Here is an 18,954-nt window from a genome sequence, read left to right on the forward strand (position 1 = left end):
AAGTCTATCCTAAGCATGGTAGGATGCTAAGCCCTGCTTAGAACACATACCTTTGAAGTGCTTGGAAACCTAGGAAGAGCATTACCAACTTAAATATTGCATACAAGACCACAACGACGCGTATACTTATGCAGCAGGTCAAACACGTAACTAACTAGAATAGACATTTCAGTAAGCTGATTAGGGGGAATTTTAAATTTACCAGAGGGATAGACAAGCACACGAAGTAGACACCGGAAGCGCTGACTCACGCCTCAAGTTTACTGAAGCAAACAGATTATACAGCCACGCCATGCCAAACTCAAACTATACACAATCACCCAAAGCATATAGAAAATCAAAATTCTTGAGCGGCCCTTAAACCATTAGCGCCCAGCGTACTTTTAAAAGTACAGTTAATTTTTTATGATTTCAATACCAAAGATTGAATTTTTCTCTTCAAGTAGATCATGCTCTTGTCACCAGTAGATCGACTGACACCCCTCAACTAAAAAGGCGCATTTCTCCCCCTCAGTACGTCATCTTTCCATAGTTAAATTTCAGGGTGTTTGTTTCCCACGAATTGCATCGGTAGGCGCGGGCTTATAATTTTCTCATGGCCGCGTTTATGTAAATAGTATTCTAGTTTCAAGTAAAAAGAAGCACGAAAGACGAAGGTAAACAATGAAGGCTCTGAATGTCCCGCGACTTTGGCTTTTCTTGCACTACGACAAATTACATGCTGCTGTACTTTCTATAGTACACTGGGTCTTCCTGTGTGCACAACAACGCCTATCTATTCCAGGTCATAGTTCTCGTGGTTCCTTGCAATTTTTCGGAAAAAAAAACCGCATAGCGTGCTTAGCGAGGCATCGGAGACTGCTGTACTTGCCGCTACCTATCCTGAATATGAAGATGGTGTGACTAATTCGTTGCAATGAAGTTTTGGTTATAAGAACTGGAAGTTCTCGAGAGCAGATGGTTACTATCATGCATTTCACACCTACTGTGGGAACTCCTTGTGTTCGGAAACGAAACTTTCCGAAGCACGCGTTATCCTGTCGTTGCCAGAGATGTATTAAATGCTTGATGACCATTTCATCTTTTTGGCAATTTTTTTATCAGCCAAGGCATACTTGTAACGCTCCGCTGGGAGGAATTTCGGGCTACAGGCACCGTTCGCCAAAACGGGTTTAGGTTGCGTCCACTCGGCCCAAAGAAAGCAGCTTATTAGAAGCAGCCTGGAAAAATTGGTTCTTGCTTCCATAGTGTGGGTTACGTGCTTGTATTGAGGTCTAAGGACAACAGTGTAGTCACTATGGCCTGCAACTGTGACACCACTGAACCTACATTTTTTGAAAAGCCGATGGTTGCCTAGAGCGCACGAAAACAAGGAATTTTGTAAGCCAAAACTCTTTTCCTTTTATAACAGTGGTATGGCAAGTGTCGATCTTTCGGATCAAGCCGTCAACTGCGAATATATCAGCATCAAGGAAAAAAGTGGGGGTGGCTGTTGACACGAAAGCTCAACTTTGCAATTGTGATCGCCTGAACAATCTACCAAGCTGCTAGAGACGAGCGTGTTGAGTATTTTTGCTTTGGTAAGAATGTTACTCATCATTATCTACGCCTTGACATGCAGCAACCAGCGGTTCGCAGACACTCTGGCTCAATCGTGTCTGATGCTCCTTTGCAAACGAGAAAGCTTCCCGCGCAGATAGAATAACTGCAATGCCAGTGTAGCCAGAAAAGATAAATAATGGCCTGCAAGTAGTGTTTTATCAGCCTGCGTAAAAATCTCGGACATATTAACAAACTTCACACAACCAAGTAGGAGTGGAGCGAAGTTCCTATTTGTGCTATGGGGAGGACCCAGAGTACTAGAAAAAGTACACCGCTGTACATTCGGAACGCATGAAGCAATAATGACGAAATTTCAGTAATCAGTTTTTCTTTATCAGGGAACATGATTTACAAAAAATGAACAAAATCCCGTTGTTAGGTTCTTCTTGGTCCCTAATGGGTTAAAACCGCTCCGATCAAGATAGGTTGAGTCACTGCTGGTTAACGCGATGGACGGCTCACTGACACATTCGTTACCGAGTGTAAAGATACGTCTCGGCTCATTGAAGGTTAATCGAACCGTCAACGAGTGAGTTAATATGCCGGTTACCTGTTTCCGGTTAATCTGCAAAGAGTGAACTGCCAAAATGTCCGTGGCCGAAAGATATGAGTGGAAACATTCAAAAGCCTTGGAAAGTAAAACCAAGTTTGAACCGCTAACATTCTGTAAGTGGCCCGTGGACTCCGGTAATAATCTGCCAGTGTGGCCTACGTATACCGTTTCGCAAAATATCGATAATCTGTAAACCAAATTCGTTTTGCTAGGTACAATATAATATTCCCATGTCTCACCCAATACGTGTTTCTTTCTGGAAACACATTTTCTACTTTATTCTTAACATTTTTTACATATTCTCGGTAATTTATAAACGCCTATTAACATGACAGACTAAATCATGATTCCAACGCGGACGGAGCCCCTCGACGCCTAACGTGACTAGTTCCGCCTCCTCCGTGGTGGACGCCTAGAGGCCCAGCGGCAAAGAAACTTTTCTGTGTTCAAAGGTCAGTTCGAGATCGGCATTCCGAAAGAGCAGGATGCTCCATCAAATAGACAGTCAGTAAGGTGCCTCCTTTGTAATCGTTTAGCACATAAGGCTGCCGACTGTCGCTCAAAGCCAAAACAGCTTTACTGCGTTTCTAGGCTCATAAAAGCAGGTTTCCGACAAATTACCAAAAAAGGTGAAATCGTTATGCGGCTCCCGCACAACGAGCGGGAAGAGGCTGGGGATCAGAAGCGAAGTGTCAGAAGACCACTAGTGCTACCTTATGAGCGTAGGCTCTCGCAAAATTTTAAAAGTGACCGAAACGTCTGAGTTCGAGCGGTCTTCTCGGCTGCGGTTTTCTCGGCTGCTGTTAAATTGTCAGCAGTCTGTAACACAATTAAGAAAAAAGGAAGCAAATTTGGTTCCACAAAGAAACACGTGACTGGTGAAAAAGGAGAATGTGTATGTATGGCCTGCGTCAAAAGTATACAGCCCAAGTGGTTTGCTCCTAAGCTGTTTAGGTAGGCTGTTTAGGACATCTGCCAATCCAAAGCTTGGGAGCCGTGAGGAATCGACGCCAGTTGTCATTCGAGAGATTACGGTCTCTGAGGGTGCGTAACGAGGCACGCTGCAGGCCTCAAAAGCAGACCCCTAGGGTTATACACTTTTGACAGAGGTTGCAACTTCCAAAATGAATCTGGCTTATCGAATACCCTTACTTTGTAAAAGGGTTTACAGCGGCTTAGCTGGCAGGTGTAACAATGTACGATTAAGGGAGCACGAGGGGTCTTTAAAAACAGGTAGGAGTTCAAACTTGGTTTAACTTAAGGCGTGTGAAGATTTCGGCCCATATTTTTCTGCTGCGAAAATTTTGGCAGTTCATCCTTTACAGATTAGAGGTGACATCTCTTAGGGTAGACATATCGTGCGAGTACGTAACGAATGTGTCAGCGAGGTGTCCGTCGCGTTGCAAGTAGTGAATTAGGCTGTTTTGATGAGATTGGTTTTCAATGCCATTCATGAATTTTGATTTTCTGTAAGCTTTCAGGTGATTGTACGTTCTGCGGTGTTCCGTGGCGTGGCTGCCTAACCTGTGTTTCCATCGATAGTCTTCCATCGATAGTTCCTAGTCAGAGCTTCTCGTGTCTACTTCATGCCCTTTTCTTTCAAGCTGCTTAATTTAAAATCGTATATCCTACAGATTGACGGCTCACCTGTATCGAAAGTTTAGTCGTATTTATCATCGGTACTCACTAATAACTGGAATGGTTTGTGATCCGCCAAGCATTTGTCTTGCCCATTGCCTCTTGCCATGGCGCAAAAAAGGTCTTGCCGACGTCTGGGTACGAGCGGTAGACATTTTTTAGCTCCTCCTCAGAGGTAAATAAGTCGGGTAACCAACGTGGAGCTCCATTGTATTGACCTTGTACATCGCCGTCGTCTTGGTGGCGTTGTCTAACCAAGTGGCACTGTCGATCTCCTCCATTATGGACTTCCGAATGTGGTCCGTCATGTCTCGTGCCGCTGTCACCGTGCTCTGCGGCACCTCTTTAAACAGGTACCAAGAGAGAAGAGGAACCTCGATGGCTCGCTTGACAGCAAGCAGGCAAGCTGATTTGATGAATTCCATCGGGTAAATGGAGGCGGCTAACTTTCGAGAAGTGAGCGGCATTAGGTTACGAATCAGCTCCCATGCCGCAAGGAGGTTTAGTTGTCTCCCCAAGTAAACGTGCAGTTGGTCGATGTAGGTCAGAGCAGACAACGCCACCTGCACCAGACGCAAGGTTCAAAAAGTTATTTCGCCTAACCATGTACGGTTGATGTCAAATCGTAATTCGGTCGTATGCTGCGATAAGTAATTCTGAGCTTCATTTAAGCTATAGCACACGCAGCTTACTGTGCATTCATGCTTGCGCCACTGCTGAGCGTTCTAACGCCGTGGTGAGGGCTGGTTGCTATGCGCAATAATCGCATCGCATGGTTCTAAACCATAGTCTCGCAAACAAGACGCTTCTCGAAGGTTAGAATCACGCCATTAACTCCGCTAACCTTTGCCTGCAATCACACCATAAAAAGCAATGTAAACGGCGGTGACTTGTCACGTTCACTGAAGGGTGTCGTATTCGGAATCTGACTACAATATCTCGGAAACTGACAAGATTGTATGAATTTATCGGGTAAGTTTTTGCCTAGGCGTGATGAAACTAGCCTTCCAAAAAATAGGTTACATATTATTTTCAAAGTCGGGAACCGTATTTATTGTTATATATCTAGACCGTGGCCTCGTATGCCCACGTTCACACGCATACGCAAAGGCAAACATGGCAATGGGACTTCAGCGTGTGACATATTAGCGGCCTGACAGATCGAGCCAGAGTGTTCCCATCCAAAAAAAAAATTATTCAAGTACTCTTGCAATCAGTGGGTGCATTTCTTATAAATATTCATCCAGCGGAACTGGCGTTGGTGCGATAGAAAATTAGCGTCATCGATGAACAGCCGGTGCCTAGTGCCGTCAATTAGAGCCCCTCTATATGCAAATACGCTACTACCGCTACCTGCCTTCGAGACAACTTTCCTTAAAATTCCATAAAACAGCGCAAAGCATGAGGTGGCGATCAAACTTAGAAACTACTGGTATTAAGTTCATCTACAGCGTCTTGCGCTGCTTCCTCTTATTCTTGCATCCACGACTACTGAGTCCATAGGCTAAATTCGATACCAATAACGTCGATAGAACTTCACAGAAACGGCTAGCCACACAGAATGAGTTGAGAAGTTTCCGCTTTTTATCACTCGCGGTAAGCAAGCAGGTCCTTTAGTGAACCTGGGGCGTGTCGTCACACAAAAGCCTCAAAAATTTACAATGGAAACAAATTGGAATATTCTACTCGTATTATACTAGTCCAGGAGCCGCTCACAGTAAAAAAAATAGTTCTCACTCGTGGCGTTCGTCTGGTCGCATTGGCTCCTTCCTTGCGTACGTTTCGATTCGTGCCGCGTTTAGTTTGAGCCAAAGGAATACTATAGCGAACTCCATCCATTTATTGTTCTTAATAAAAAAGGATTCTGTGGGTACGCCTGTCTATTTTGACACCTGACCGGCAGCAAAACACGAATTTACCGCCGGTAAAAAAGGATTGAAAGATCTTCACTCCAGTCGTTTCAAACTCGTGACGTCATTACCGAAACAGACGGGAAATTAATGGCGGTGTAGCACAACCTCTGAGATCAGCGCCCAAAGCGCCAACGCATGCATTTGACTTGCGAAATCGATCGCTTATGGCGACACCTGTGCTTGGTTTTTTAATCTTTTCTATCTTATAAGAGCTCCGTTCTCGCTGAAAGTGGATTCCTCGGGCTTACAATAGGGCACTCTACGGACAGAGGCCAACTTCTACTTTTCCTCCCTGTCCCTCTCACACAAGCTTTGGGGACATTCTACACACATTACAAATACACCCAGCGATCAACTTCATCCGCTGTGAGAAACAAGCCTGTTTGGGCAGATATGGCGACGCGTTCCTCACCTGAATTTCGTCTTCGGCGCCATACACACCGCCAGAGTGGGTGGAGATTAGGGACGCCCAACGGGGCGGCTGTATGTTGTGTGTCAGGACATCGAGATGTTTCACGCGTGATGAGGCAGCGAAGCGGAATGTGTTCACAGACCGGTCGAAGAAGTAGACGCCCATGGCCGTGATTTCGGCGCGGGTGATGTTCTCCGCAGTGTAACGCGCCTCATCCGAAGAAACTTTCAGCCCAAAGGCGGCCATGTGAACAAGGTAAAAATCGTCTGGCAGCGTGTACACGTTGCGCTGGCTCATCCAGCGCAGCTGAGAGCTGCTCACCTCCAGCACCAGGACACGTTTTCGGCCAGAGAGCTTATTGTCGTCCAGGGACAGTTCCACAAGGATGGCGATGTTGTTATTTGAAGAAGAGCATGATGATCTTGTCAAGGACATCTGCGTCTGGGTAGGTGCTCAAATCCAGCCCTACAGACTCCACAAACATCCGTAGTTCCTCGGTTTCGTCCACGTGACCTGCGGCGCAGTTCTTGTATAGGGCGGCTGCCTTCTGCGCAGCACTTTGGTCCCGTGCTGGACGGGACGAGGCGGCGTCCAGTGTTCGGGTTAGCGCCTGGTACATCTCGTAATCCAGCTGCCCGAGATATTGGCCCCACGGGTGCTTGTAGTTGCCGCACACGTGGGTGTAAAAGACTTGGCAAGGGTCTGCCTCCGGCTTTATAATGCCTTTGAACACTTCCCCCGCGCTGGCGCACTGGATGTTCTTGCAAATGGGGCCCGGAGGCAAGGTAGAGGCAAGGTCACTCTGCGAATCCCTGGGCAGCAGCAGGAACCAGAAGACGCCAAGCGCAGCCGTGAGGACTAAAATCGCCACCACCACCGCAAAGCACGCGGTGTAGTGCTTGGAGTGTCGCTTCGACTTTCCTCCACGATGCAATCCGTTGACATTCTGGATTCGCCTGCGCAGAAAAGGCAGTGGTCGCTTTTCTATTACTTTGAGAACCCACAGATTTGATTAGAGTCCTGCGTTTTCAGCTGGACTCTAATTTACCTGATTCTTGCACCCCACCAATTTTTTTAAAAATCAGGTTGCACCCGACTTCGAACCGAAAATAAGTTTTGTAGGAAGCTTTGTTTCAAAGCTGAAGATAACTCTAGAAAATTAGCAAGGATCTTGTGAGCACATCCAGAGAAGTGTTTGGAGTGAAGCGCAACGTAGCCGACATAAGGAAGTTCAAAATGGAGAACATCTAGTATGCTGTAAAGAACTCTGGTAGCCTAAAAGCATTAAGAGAAAGCTAGGCATAGGTAAAACCATATGTATGCACTAAGAGACAAAGGGCAGTGGCATTAGCAACATGGATAAGGTAGTTAAAGTGTAGTTAAAGCAGCCGTAGAGTTCTACACAAATATATACACTACCCAATGTAATCAGAACTTTAATGTCAGAGGCAGTAAAGCACAGCAATGGCTCATCAAGCCAGTAAAGAAAGGGGAAGTACAGAAAGCCTTAGAAGCAATGCAAAATGGGAAATCAGCTGGTAAGGATCAGGTAGCAGCAGATCTCCTGAATGATGGACGGGAGATTGTGCTAGAAAAACTAGCCATCCTTTATACGCAATGCCTTATGACCTCGAGCGTACCAGAAGCTTGGAAGAACGCTATAATGAAGTCATTTGAAAGGAGGCGTCAAGGGGTGAAAAAAATTACAGACCAAACAGCTTACCGTCTATCGCCTACAATGTTTTACTTGGTAATCGCAAATAGAATCCGGACAGCCTAAGACTTCGAATAGCCAAATGATCAGGCGGCCTTTCGTAAACGGTACTCGACAATATACCATATGCGCACTATCAAGCAGGTGATAGAGAATTACGCCATATAACCAGCCCCTATATATAGCGTTCACTGATTACAAGAAAGCATTTGACTCAGCTGAAACCTCAGCAACCAACAGGCATTCCGGAAAAAGGCTGTAAAGAGCAGTATGTAAAAATACTGCCACGTGTCAATAACGACTGCAAAGCTACCACAGTAATTCATAAAGTTAGCAATAAAATTTCCATAAGTGATGGTGCCAAGCCGGTAGACATGATCTCGCCGATGCTATTCACCGCCTGTTTACAAGAGGTGTTCCGAGGCCTGGACTTGCACCAGTTAGGGATAGGAGTTAATGGAGAATACCTAACTAATTTTTGAATCGCTGATGCCATTGCCTCGCTCAGTCACTCAGGAGATAAGCTGCAAAGCGTGATCAATGAGTTAGATAGGAAGAGCTGAACGGCAGGTCTTAAAGTTAACAGGTAGAAAACTAGAGTAATGTTCAGCAGTCTCGCAAGTGAACAGCAGTTCACGATTGGTAGCGAGGTTCTGGAAGTAATAAGGGATACGTCTACTTAGGGCAGGTAGTGGCATCTGTTGCGGATCATGAAAAGGAAATAACTAGAATCAGAATGGGGTAGAGCGCATATGGCAGGTTCTCTCAGATCATGGATGTAAATTTACTAGTATCCTTCAATAAAAAAGAATACAACAAGGGTATCTTACCGGTACTCTCCTGGTGGATGCTAGCGAAGAGGGTTCAGCTCAAGTTAAGGACAACGCCGCGAGCTATGGAAAGAAAAATGGTAGGTATGACGTTAAGAGATCAGAATTCGGCGGAGTGGCTGAGGGATCAAACGCGGGTTATTGAAATCCTAGTCAAAATCAAGAAGAAGAAATGGGCTTCGACCAGCCATGAGGTCAGCATCATTAGCATATAATGCGAAGGCAAGATAACGGCTGGTCCCTACGGGTAAAGGAGTGGATTCCAAGAGAAGGCACGGTGCGGCAGAAAGTTAGATGGGCTGATGAGGTTAAGAAGTTTGCGGGGATAAGGTTATCTTGCCTTCGCATTATATGCTGACGATGATGATGGTGACCTCATGCCCTGTCCCAGCCCATTTCTTCTTGATTTCGACTAGGATTTCATTAACCCGCGTTAAGGACAGTAAATTGGAGAGACATGGAAGAGGCCTTTGCTCTGGAGTGCGCGTAGTCAGTGTGATGATGATGATGATAATCCTATCGCTGCCAAAAAAAAGATCCACAATGATGCCAGTGGCGTCGGTCTTCGGCGGTGCTTGTTCGGATTCACACTGGCGCCAATCACGTTATTGCGTATGCCAGTCGCAGATTACCGAAGTCCGACAGCAACTACACTGTAACTGAAGTGGAATGTTTGGCTGATGTCTTTGCTGTCCACAAGTTCCGCGCGTACCTGTACGGACGTTCGTTCACGATGACCGTGCCCGACCATCTTCCCTATGCTGGGTCATAGGCTCGCGCGATCCATCTGGTCTCGTCGCGAGTTCGGCTCTGCGCCTGCAGCAGTGCGTTTCTGTCGACTACATAACTGGTCGGCGCGACAGCGACTGCTTATCGCGCAGTCCGTTAGCACCTACATAAAGTGGGGAGGAATGGGTGTCTCGCTTCGTACTCCTCACCGTTCCCAAATAGAGGTCTTTCGGCGCAAGCAACAAAACGACCTCGCATTGCAAACTTTCCTAGCTGCGGCCCAAACGGGAGCACGGTATACGACAATCATCGTTCGAGACGGAATCCTGTACAAAAAATGGCTGAGGCTTAACTTGGTTAAGCCTGGAGAATGCGAAGCATCATCGTGTCGCGTAATTTGGAGGCGCACAATCACAGCGACGGCGCGAGGTGGGCCCCCGTTTCTCCACTGTCGTGACGTCATCAAGTCACGTGGTGTGACATCATGTATCACGTGATTTGGAGGCGCACAACCACAGCGACGGCGCGAGGTGGGCCCCCGTTTCTCCTCTGTCGTGACGTAATCGTGTCACGTGGTGTGACGTCATGTATCACGTGATTTGGAGGCGCACAACCACAGCGACGGCGCGAGGTGCGCCCCCGTTTCTCCACTGCCGTGATGTCATCGTGTCACGTGGTGTGGCATCATTGTGTCACGTGATTTGGAGGCGCACAACCACAGCGACGGCGCGAGGTGGGCCCCCGTTTCTCCACTGTCGTGACGTCATCGTGTCACGTGGTGTGACGTCATGTATCACGAGATTTGGAGGCGCACAACCCCAGCGACGGCGCGAAGTGGGCCCCCGTTTCTCCACTGTCGTGACGTCATCGTGTCACGTGGTGTGACGTCATGTATCACGTGATTTGGAGGCGCATAACCACGGTGAAGGGCTGAAGTGGTAGCTAAAGTAGTATGCTTCGCATAAAACTACCCAGTCGATGGTACCTCCGCACTTCTCATTGTCGCAGAAAACCTCCGCAATGATGTGCCACACGCCATGCACGACGACATCACGTTGGGCCACCAGGGCTTCGCCCGTACACTGCACAGACGTCGTCAGAGCTTCTATTGTCCAAACCTGTATAGGAGAACTAACGTCGCAAGCTGTCGGCAATGTCAACGTCCAAAACGTCGCATAGCTCCTCCTGCTGGGCTTCCACAGCCGGTCAAGCCACCGTCGACACCTTTTGACAAAGCTGGAGACGACCTTCTTGGTCCCTTTCCGAATTCTTCCGAAGAACGCTGCTGCTTTATAGTCTGTGTAGATTATTTGATGTGATAAGTGAAAACTGCAGCGCTTGTGTCAGCGAAGGCCGCCTTTTATGCTGCACTCTATTATTCTTTGTCATGGTGCGCCCCATGTCATCATCGGCGACCGTGGCCAGCAGTTTGCTTTTGTCGTTGTAGCACAGCTACCTCGACTGTGCGGCTCAAGCTACCGCCACTCCACTCCTTACCACAACCAGACCAACGGTCTTACAGGGCGCACAAACCGCACCCTCCGCAATACGCTGTATATGTATGTCACATAGAATTACCGGAACTGGGATGCCGTGTTACCGCTGGTTACCTGCGCATACGGCACGCAGAATAAGGCCATCAGCTATTCCCCTTCTGCCTGCTCTGCATCAGGATGCCGTGCTCTTTTCAGGACACTACCTTCCCTTTCCCGCTTAATAAGGATTTTTCCACCTATCCATTGTTATGTGCGCTGAAGCTCGACGACTGGCCCGCTTGTGCAGTTTTTCTTCTCAACACCTGGCATCCGCTTCTTTTCTCTTTATTTTTGTTTCAAATTGACGTTTTTTATATTTCCTCCTACTCTGCAATCTTTTTCATTTGTTACTTACACGTTTTCTTTTTTTCTCAGCTATTTTCTTCCCACCATATTCTGTTACTCCTGCCTGCTTTGTTTGGGACATGCATTCAGAAAGTGTCCTTCTCTCTATTCATCATTCTATACACGTGTAATTATATTCGCAATTTTTTCACCCATACGAGGCGCATCCGTACAGTAAGAATACTGCGCGTGCCAGCCGCTAAGTCACAAAGCTAGTCGTGCTGTACTTCCCTCTCAACTCCAGTCTGCAGTGCTCCGCCAGTGCTTGGTTGAGTAGCATGCTTTAGGAATGTCTCTGATGGGACACGCTTCCGTCAAATGCGAGGTACGATCCCTTCTACTATAAGGTGGGGGTTTATCTGGAGCAGCTTTCGAACGGTAGCAGTGCCAACAGCATTCCAAGACCAGCCAGTCCAGCCAGGAGCGTGCACCAGGCAATGACCATGCAGCTCACGCGTATAGCCTTTTTCGTTTTTACACTATTTTTTTCTGCTTGCACGATTCGGACCACCAGCGAACAATTAACCGACAGGTTGCTGTTGTTCATGGTGATGCCATGAATTGCCAATATGTGGGGAACATAAACATAAAATTTTCGCAGGGCAGAACAGATGTTCTTAACGCAAACAGCGCGGGAGGGGGTTTGTTGTCGCTTATGAGCTTCTCCGCAAAATCGACGAAGAAATTCTTTCGATTAGGTGTGTGAGGATAAGAGAATTGCATGAAATCACTTCCGGTCTCTCGAATACCGTGAACTTGAAGCCGTAGCTGAAGAATTAGGGTTCAACAATTGTGCGCAAGGTAGCTGCCAAAGATGCTCACCGACGAGCACAAAATGAAAAGGACGGGGTAGAAATTTCCCACGCTGTGTGCACAGGAATAAGACCAATTTCTGGGCTCATTAATGAACTCTAATAAAGCTTGTTGTTGGAATAGTTGGCGCATATCTTAAAAGGTAGGAAACAGCCCAAAACAATTGCAGACGATTGCGTTCTGATGCGAAAGTTGAGCTCAGCTCATCAGCTGTTTCAACTTTTCGATACATTGAGGCACAGGATTCAAGCAAGACATGTATGTACAATTACCAACAACTTGTTTTTTTTTTCACACATACTCCTTCAAGAAACACTCCACTAACAGTTCATCATTGTCATGAAGGAAGCTTTGTGAACGGAGAAACAGATGGGTATACGCTCGATTTGCTCCACCAATGCCTGGTTTTCAAGACGAGGTCTGCGCAAGTATTTCGCGAGGTTGTCACAGCTGTGGGAAAAGTTACGAGCAAGAGGAACGGGATGTTCTCCCGCATAAGTGGTAAGAAGTTGCCGCTTGTCTTTATATGTACATTAACGGCCCCACCCACCCTGCCACCCTGGTAGGTTGTAGCGTTTCTGGCGCAACGTTGTCAATGCCATAGCATGCAGCGCACATCTGTCACTACCGCCACGTAGCTTAAAGCACGATTGAGATGTCCACTGTTACAAGCGGGCAGTTAAGCGCCTTCCCTCTCGTAGCTTCACTTAAACTCTCACTCTAAACACCAAAGTGCCCGCACTGTGGAGAAATAGCGACAGCCTTTCACATGGTGTGGGCATGCCAATTCAATCCTGTCAGAGACAGACTTCTTAATCCCGATTTCGAGCAGTGGGAGGCCATTCTGCACAGCGAGGACCCCGACCTGCAACAAGGCCTGGTTCGCAGGGCCCACGCTGCGACGCAGGCCAGTGGGCTCCCGGATTGGGCGGACCACCAAACGCTCCAGTAATTGCCATTGTTTAAATAAAGTTTTCAATCAATCAATCGTTCCCTCTGGTTCAGGGGTCCACCGAGATTTGTGAGACATATATTGCGCATTTACTTTCCTCAAAAAAAAACTCTGCCTCTCCCTTAACCGAGAGTAGAGTAAGCATGAAATGTTTACGGGCATAATGCGAAGCGCACGCGAACACGACGAGACGCAGGCCTGATAAGAATGTATATGCAGCGCGTTCGAAACTGTCCGAAGTGCGTAGAGGCAAAACCGTTTTCAGCACCATTTTGCGTATGTGACACTGGTGATCTTACCACTGGATTACGTCACACATAATTCATGACGAAGTAATGACAAATTACTGATTAGTGTGTAATGACTGATTAATGACTAAATAGTAATAAACTGCGAATTAATGACGCTTAAGCTTCGCCTTTAGGAGTGGAACGCGACAGCGTGTTGTAGCGCTGCCAGGCAGTCCGCGGAACGCCACCACCCGTTCGGCGTGATGCCTCGTCCTTTGAACGCGACGCTTTTTGTGGAAAGGAAATTACGCAGTAATTCTCTGCCATCTCGGTGGACACCCGAGCCGCACCTTAGAGGAAGATAGGAACGCCACCATCCGTTCGGCGCGATGCCTTGCCCTTTGAACACAACGTTTTTTGAGGACATGAAATGGAGCAGTAATTCTCTGTCATCGCGGTGGACACCCGAACCGCACCGTACAGGAAGGGAGGAACGTCACCGCCCGTTCGACGCGATGCGTTGCCCTTTGAACGAAACGCTTTTTGAGGAAAGGAAATGGCGCAGTAATTCCCTGTCATCTCGGTGGACACCCGAACCGCACTATACAGGAGGAACGCCACCACCCGTTCGGCGCGAAGCTACCGGCGCTTGTATGCCGGTCCTCTAGGAGGGCTTAGAGAGTCTCGTTAAATCTCGTACGGTGCCCGGATGTTCTCGTTTCAGTGCCCGGATGAGTGGAATTCAGTGCCCGGATGTTGGCTCTCGGTCTTGGCGTGACTATCACCACACTGCCGACAACGGGAGCTAAAAGCATTTCATGCTTAAATACTGTGGCGTGTATGTGCTTTTTGCACGCGTTATTAGAAATCGGAAATTATAATTCCGTGCATTATCAAACGCACAGCTCGACTGATATCTTGATAAACATTGAGAAGGCACCGGGAGCAGTTATTTTTGTGACTCGTTTGGAGACCAACCGGCGCTTGCATGCCGGTCGCGTAGGAGGGCTTAGAGAGTCTCGTTAAATCTCGTTAATTCTCGTACGGTGCCCGGATGTTCTCGTTTCAGAGCCCGGATGAGTGGATTTCAGTGCCCGGATGATGACTCTCGGTCTCGGCGTGACGTCACCACACTGCCGACAACGAGAGCTAAAAGCATTTCACGCTTAAAACCAATTTACAAGTTTTACCCTCTGCTTTCCAAGCCCCCGCTCTATTTGTTTCGCACATTGGGAGATAAAGCGTATTACCTTTCCTCAAAAAAATACCGAAGAAACTTCAAAAACTCTAAAGTGTGCTTGGCGAAAGCCTTGTGATCAATCCACTGCCGCTCCCCCAAACCGCTTGGCGCGGAATGACAGGGCCCCTTCGGAGCCATGCATCTCACTCACTCGACTGCATAGAGACGTCTGGCGAAGGACCGGCGGTGTGGCTGCCACCGCCGATGCGCGCGCGCTCATCTTGGAATGCCTGCTGCGGTTAATCCAAGACAAACGAAGCGTATGCCTGCCGCGTGGCGTACGCATACCTCACGACAACGCTCGGTTCCACACGGCGCACGCCATCACCTCGTTCTTCTCAAGATTCAAATGGGATGTTTTGGAACATCGTCTCCAGAGCCCGGACATGGCCCCCCACTAATTTTCACTTTTTTCTTCACTTCAATAAACTTCTCGCTTGTAAGCCGCTCGCCGATCACAACGAGTCGGCACAAAAAATCATGACATGGTTTACAGGGCAGTCCAGAGACTTACATCAGCTGTCATCCAAACAGTTTCCCAGGCTGTTAGGATATCTGAGGCAAATGTGCGTGCGAATGAAGACAGTGATATGATTAGTCCTGAGTTAAAGGTTTGGTTTGGTTTGGTTTATGGGATTTAACGTCCCAAAGCGACTATGGCTATGAGAGACGCCGTAGTGGAGGGCTCCGGAAATTTCGACCACCTGGGGTTCATTAACGTGCACTGACATCGCCCAGTACATGGTTTATGGAATAAAAGTTTTCAATGGCGTGGTGGTCATGGTATCTTTACTTCCCGAGCATGCCTCGTACGTATATTTTTTTTGTATTTGCTTGTTTATATATCCCCAATAATCCTTAACGTCCATTTTGTGTTCTCGCGTTTTGATCTTTTGCTTTTGTTTCTAAGTGTGCCTACTTTTCAGACTTCATCTCCTCTTTTATTTCTAAGGAATCATTTTTAATTTCTCCTGGATTGACGTCATCATGACGGCCGCATCGGACGAAAGCAGTAAGTGACCAATCGCACAAATCACAAGGTAGCGGGTCCCCACGTCGACGATAGCCTTCGCCACTACTCGAAAGCTGCGCATAGCCATTGCTCGCGATGTGCAGCCGATGACAAGGTCCGGTAATCAATGAGCCAAGTCCGGTCTCTTCCAACGGGTGCTTGAAATCCAGCAGCTACGTCACCCAAGATCACTGACCGATGCCGGAGGACCGAACGGATTCGAAGTAGAAAATGGCAAGTCGATCTTTATAGAACACGCCCCCGGCTTTCGTCTACTGTTCTGCACTGAGTTCTTTGCTTAGTATTCTGGTATTTTATTTATTGTTTTATTTTGGTATTGTTCGTTATTGTCCGTTGCCTACAAGGTATTTACCAAGGTAATCGCTAATAGAGTCAGGACAACCTTGGAATTTAGTCAACTAAATGATCAGGCAGGCTTTCGTAAAGGATACTCGACAATAGACCACATTCACACTATCAATCAGGTGATAGAGAAATGCGCAGAATATAATCAACCCCTATATATAGCCTTCATTGATTACTAGAAAGCATTTGACTCAGTGGAAACCTCAGCTGTCATGCAGGCATTGCGGAATCAGGGTGTGGAAGAGTGTTATGTGAAAATATTGGAAGATATTTATAACGATTGCACAGCTACTATAGTTCTCCATAAAGGCAGCAATAAAATTCCAATACGGACAGGTGTCAGGCAGGGGGGAGACACGATCTCGCCAATGCTCTTCACTGCCTGCTTACAGGAGGTATTCCGGGGACTGGAATGGGAACAGTTAGGGATAAGAGTTAATGGAGAATACCTGAGTAATTTGCGATTCGCTGATGACATTGCCTTGCTAAGCCACTCAGGACAAGAACTGCAAAGCATGATCAACCAGTTAGACAGGCAGAGCAGAACGGTGGGGCTAAGAATTAACATGCAGAAAACCAAAGTATTGTACAACAGCCTAGCAAGGGAACAGCAGTTCGCAATTGGTAGCGAGGTTCTGGAAGTAGTAAGAGAATATGTCTACTTAGGGCAGGTAGTGACCGCAGATCCGGATCATGAGAGGGAAATAACTAGAAGAATCAGAATGGGGCGGAGCGCATATGGCAGGTTCTCTCAGATCATGAATGGTAGCTTACCAATATCCCTGAAGAGAAAAGTATACAAGAGCTGTATCCTACCGGTACTCACCTATGGGGCAGAAACGTGGAGGCTAACAAAGAGGGTTCAGCTTAAGTTAAGAACAACGCAGCGAGCTATGGAAAGGAAAATGATAGGTGTAACGTTAAGAGATCGGAAGAGGGCGGAGTGGGTGAGGGAACAAACGCGGGTTAATGACATCTTAGTTGAAATCAAGAGGAAGAAATATGCTTGGGCAGGGCATGTAATGCGAAGGCAAGATAACCGCTGGTCCTTAAGGGTAACGGAGTGGATTCCAAGAGAAAGCAAACGTAGCAGGGGACGGCAGAAAGTTAGGTGGGCGGATGAGATTAAGAAGTTTGCGGGGATACAGTGGCGGCAACTGACACAGTGCAGGGTTAATTGGAGAGACATGGGAGAGGCCTTTACCCTGCAGTGGGTGTAGTCAGGCTGATGATGATGATGATTTTTTTTATTAGCCTTTGCAAACGTTCACTGTATTGTTTTTGTCTGAATTATTACTATGAGTTCATTTCTCAATTCTGCTTTTTCCCTCATTTTGTTTTTCTTTTAAGCCTTTCACTTTTTGGATTTTATATCTGAATCGGTTTAAGCCTGGCAGAGCAGTGCTGAAGCAGGGGTCGCCCCACTTTTATTTTTACATGTTTTTATTCTGCGAGAACAAGCTCAAAAGAAGTCATTGGGATGCTGTAGTCGCAGAAGAGAGCGGTACCATTCATATTTTAATAAACTGACTCTGAAGTTTGTTGCGCCTTATTTAGCAGCTAATCTTTTAGCTGCTAAATGCTCGAGCTAAGGCTAGAGCGCAGGTGCTCAGCAAAACTGAAACTCAAATTTAACCCGGAAATTGCCGATGCGAACGAAATGATATATTTTGCCGCCCTCTGGTAACTGTGTCTGAATTGGCACGAATAGAAGCTACCGTTTTAAACCACTCATTTAGAATGATGACGATGGCGTTCAGAGTCGTACTGCGAACATTGCTGCCACCAAAAAATTGCACGGTGTCTGTGCCTACCGGGTCGGCGGTCGGTGCGCCTGTGTACCGCGTACGTCTTCTAGAGCCACAGCCGGAACTGAGTTCTTTGGCCAGTCCGTGCAGCGGTGGCACTTTAAAAAAGTGAGGGCCAGACATGGCATGATTTTGACGTGACGGCGATAGAGCAGGCGGACGAAGGAAAAGCCGTGCGCATTTCCACACTAATCAAGGATCAGTGTAAAGGATTGTGACGTTACTCGTTCAGCTCTGGAGTGAAAATGATAAATACTCGAGTTACATTGTGGATTCGAGAATGTACTGTGGTTAAAATATTGTTACGTAGCCGTTGGGGCTCGTAACCGAAAGGCTTTAATGGGGTGTTGACGTGAACGGCACCGGAGAACAAGCCAAGAGCACCCAGAGCAGGCCGGAGCCGATCTTCGTCTTCTTTCACTCCCCGGTGCACGCGACTTGCGAAGAGCAGCCGCCCAGCGGCTGCTTGTGGAAACGGGGCAATTTTATTCTGACGTACTCGATACAAAGTAAATCAATTCCGCAGAAACGAAAATTGGAGTAATCATTTTGGAAATTGAACCAATGATCCTTCAGTTTCGAGTCGGACACGCTGCCTCCGGGTCACTGAGGCATGTTCGTTCCATTTGGTTAAAGGGAGAACCTTTATGTCTTGTGGCGTATCACGTGATCAAGTAAGCCTACTGAAATATGCTGATTAGTCTACGTAATCGTAAGTACTACTTAAAAAGACAGTAGCAAATAACCATTAACGATGTCGAGTGATACGCTTAAGAAGGACCTTAAATTTCCATCCAATTTTCGTACTTCCCCGACGCTGATGTCCATGAGCGTCCATTGATGTGCCATCTACGTCCTCCAGAGGTGATCCCCCTCCGAACTGTGTGTCGCACGAATCAACCTTTACGTCGGCTGTGCGACCGACGAGCGCCCTTCGCTCCACCAGCAACGCACACTGTCTTCCCGTCCCTTGCATGGCTCCGCTACCCCGCTGGCCCGCTATGAGGAAAGGAGGAAGTTTAACGGAAAAAGTAGGTGGCTGAAGCACCAGTAAATACCGGTAGCCGAGCAATCCGAAGACTCAGCTCACGAAATCAACCTCGCAGAAACCACTGTCCTCGGAACCGAAGCCGTTTACCGAAAGACTCCCACTAAAGCCTTGGCACATCCAAACCACTCCAAACCTCCCCCCTGCGTATGCTACGGGTCTTCGCACCGCAGCTCTCAACGAAGGCACCAGCAGCCCACCCGCCGCCGCCGAT

General features: G+C 47.4%; 1 pseudogene; it reads right to left on the reverse strand.

The window, feature by feature from the left end:
- Nucleotides 1-6,435: 6,435 nt before the first annotated feature.
- LOC149334408 (uncharacterized) overlaps nt 6,436-18,954 on the reverse strand; it is a 30,415-nt pseudogene continuing 17,896 nt past the window's right edge.

The sequence above is a fragment of the Amblyomma mixtum genome, chromosome 8 (genome assembly GCF_055824585.1).
Source record: "Amblyomma mixtum isolate Tamu chromosome 8, ASM5582458v1, whole genome shotgun sequence".
In the NCBI taxonomy this organism is placed as follows: Eukaryota; Metazoa; Arthropoda; class Arachnida; order Ixodida; family Ixodidae; genus Amblyomma; species Amblyomma mixtum.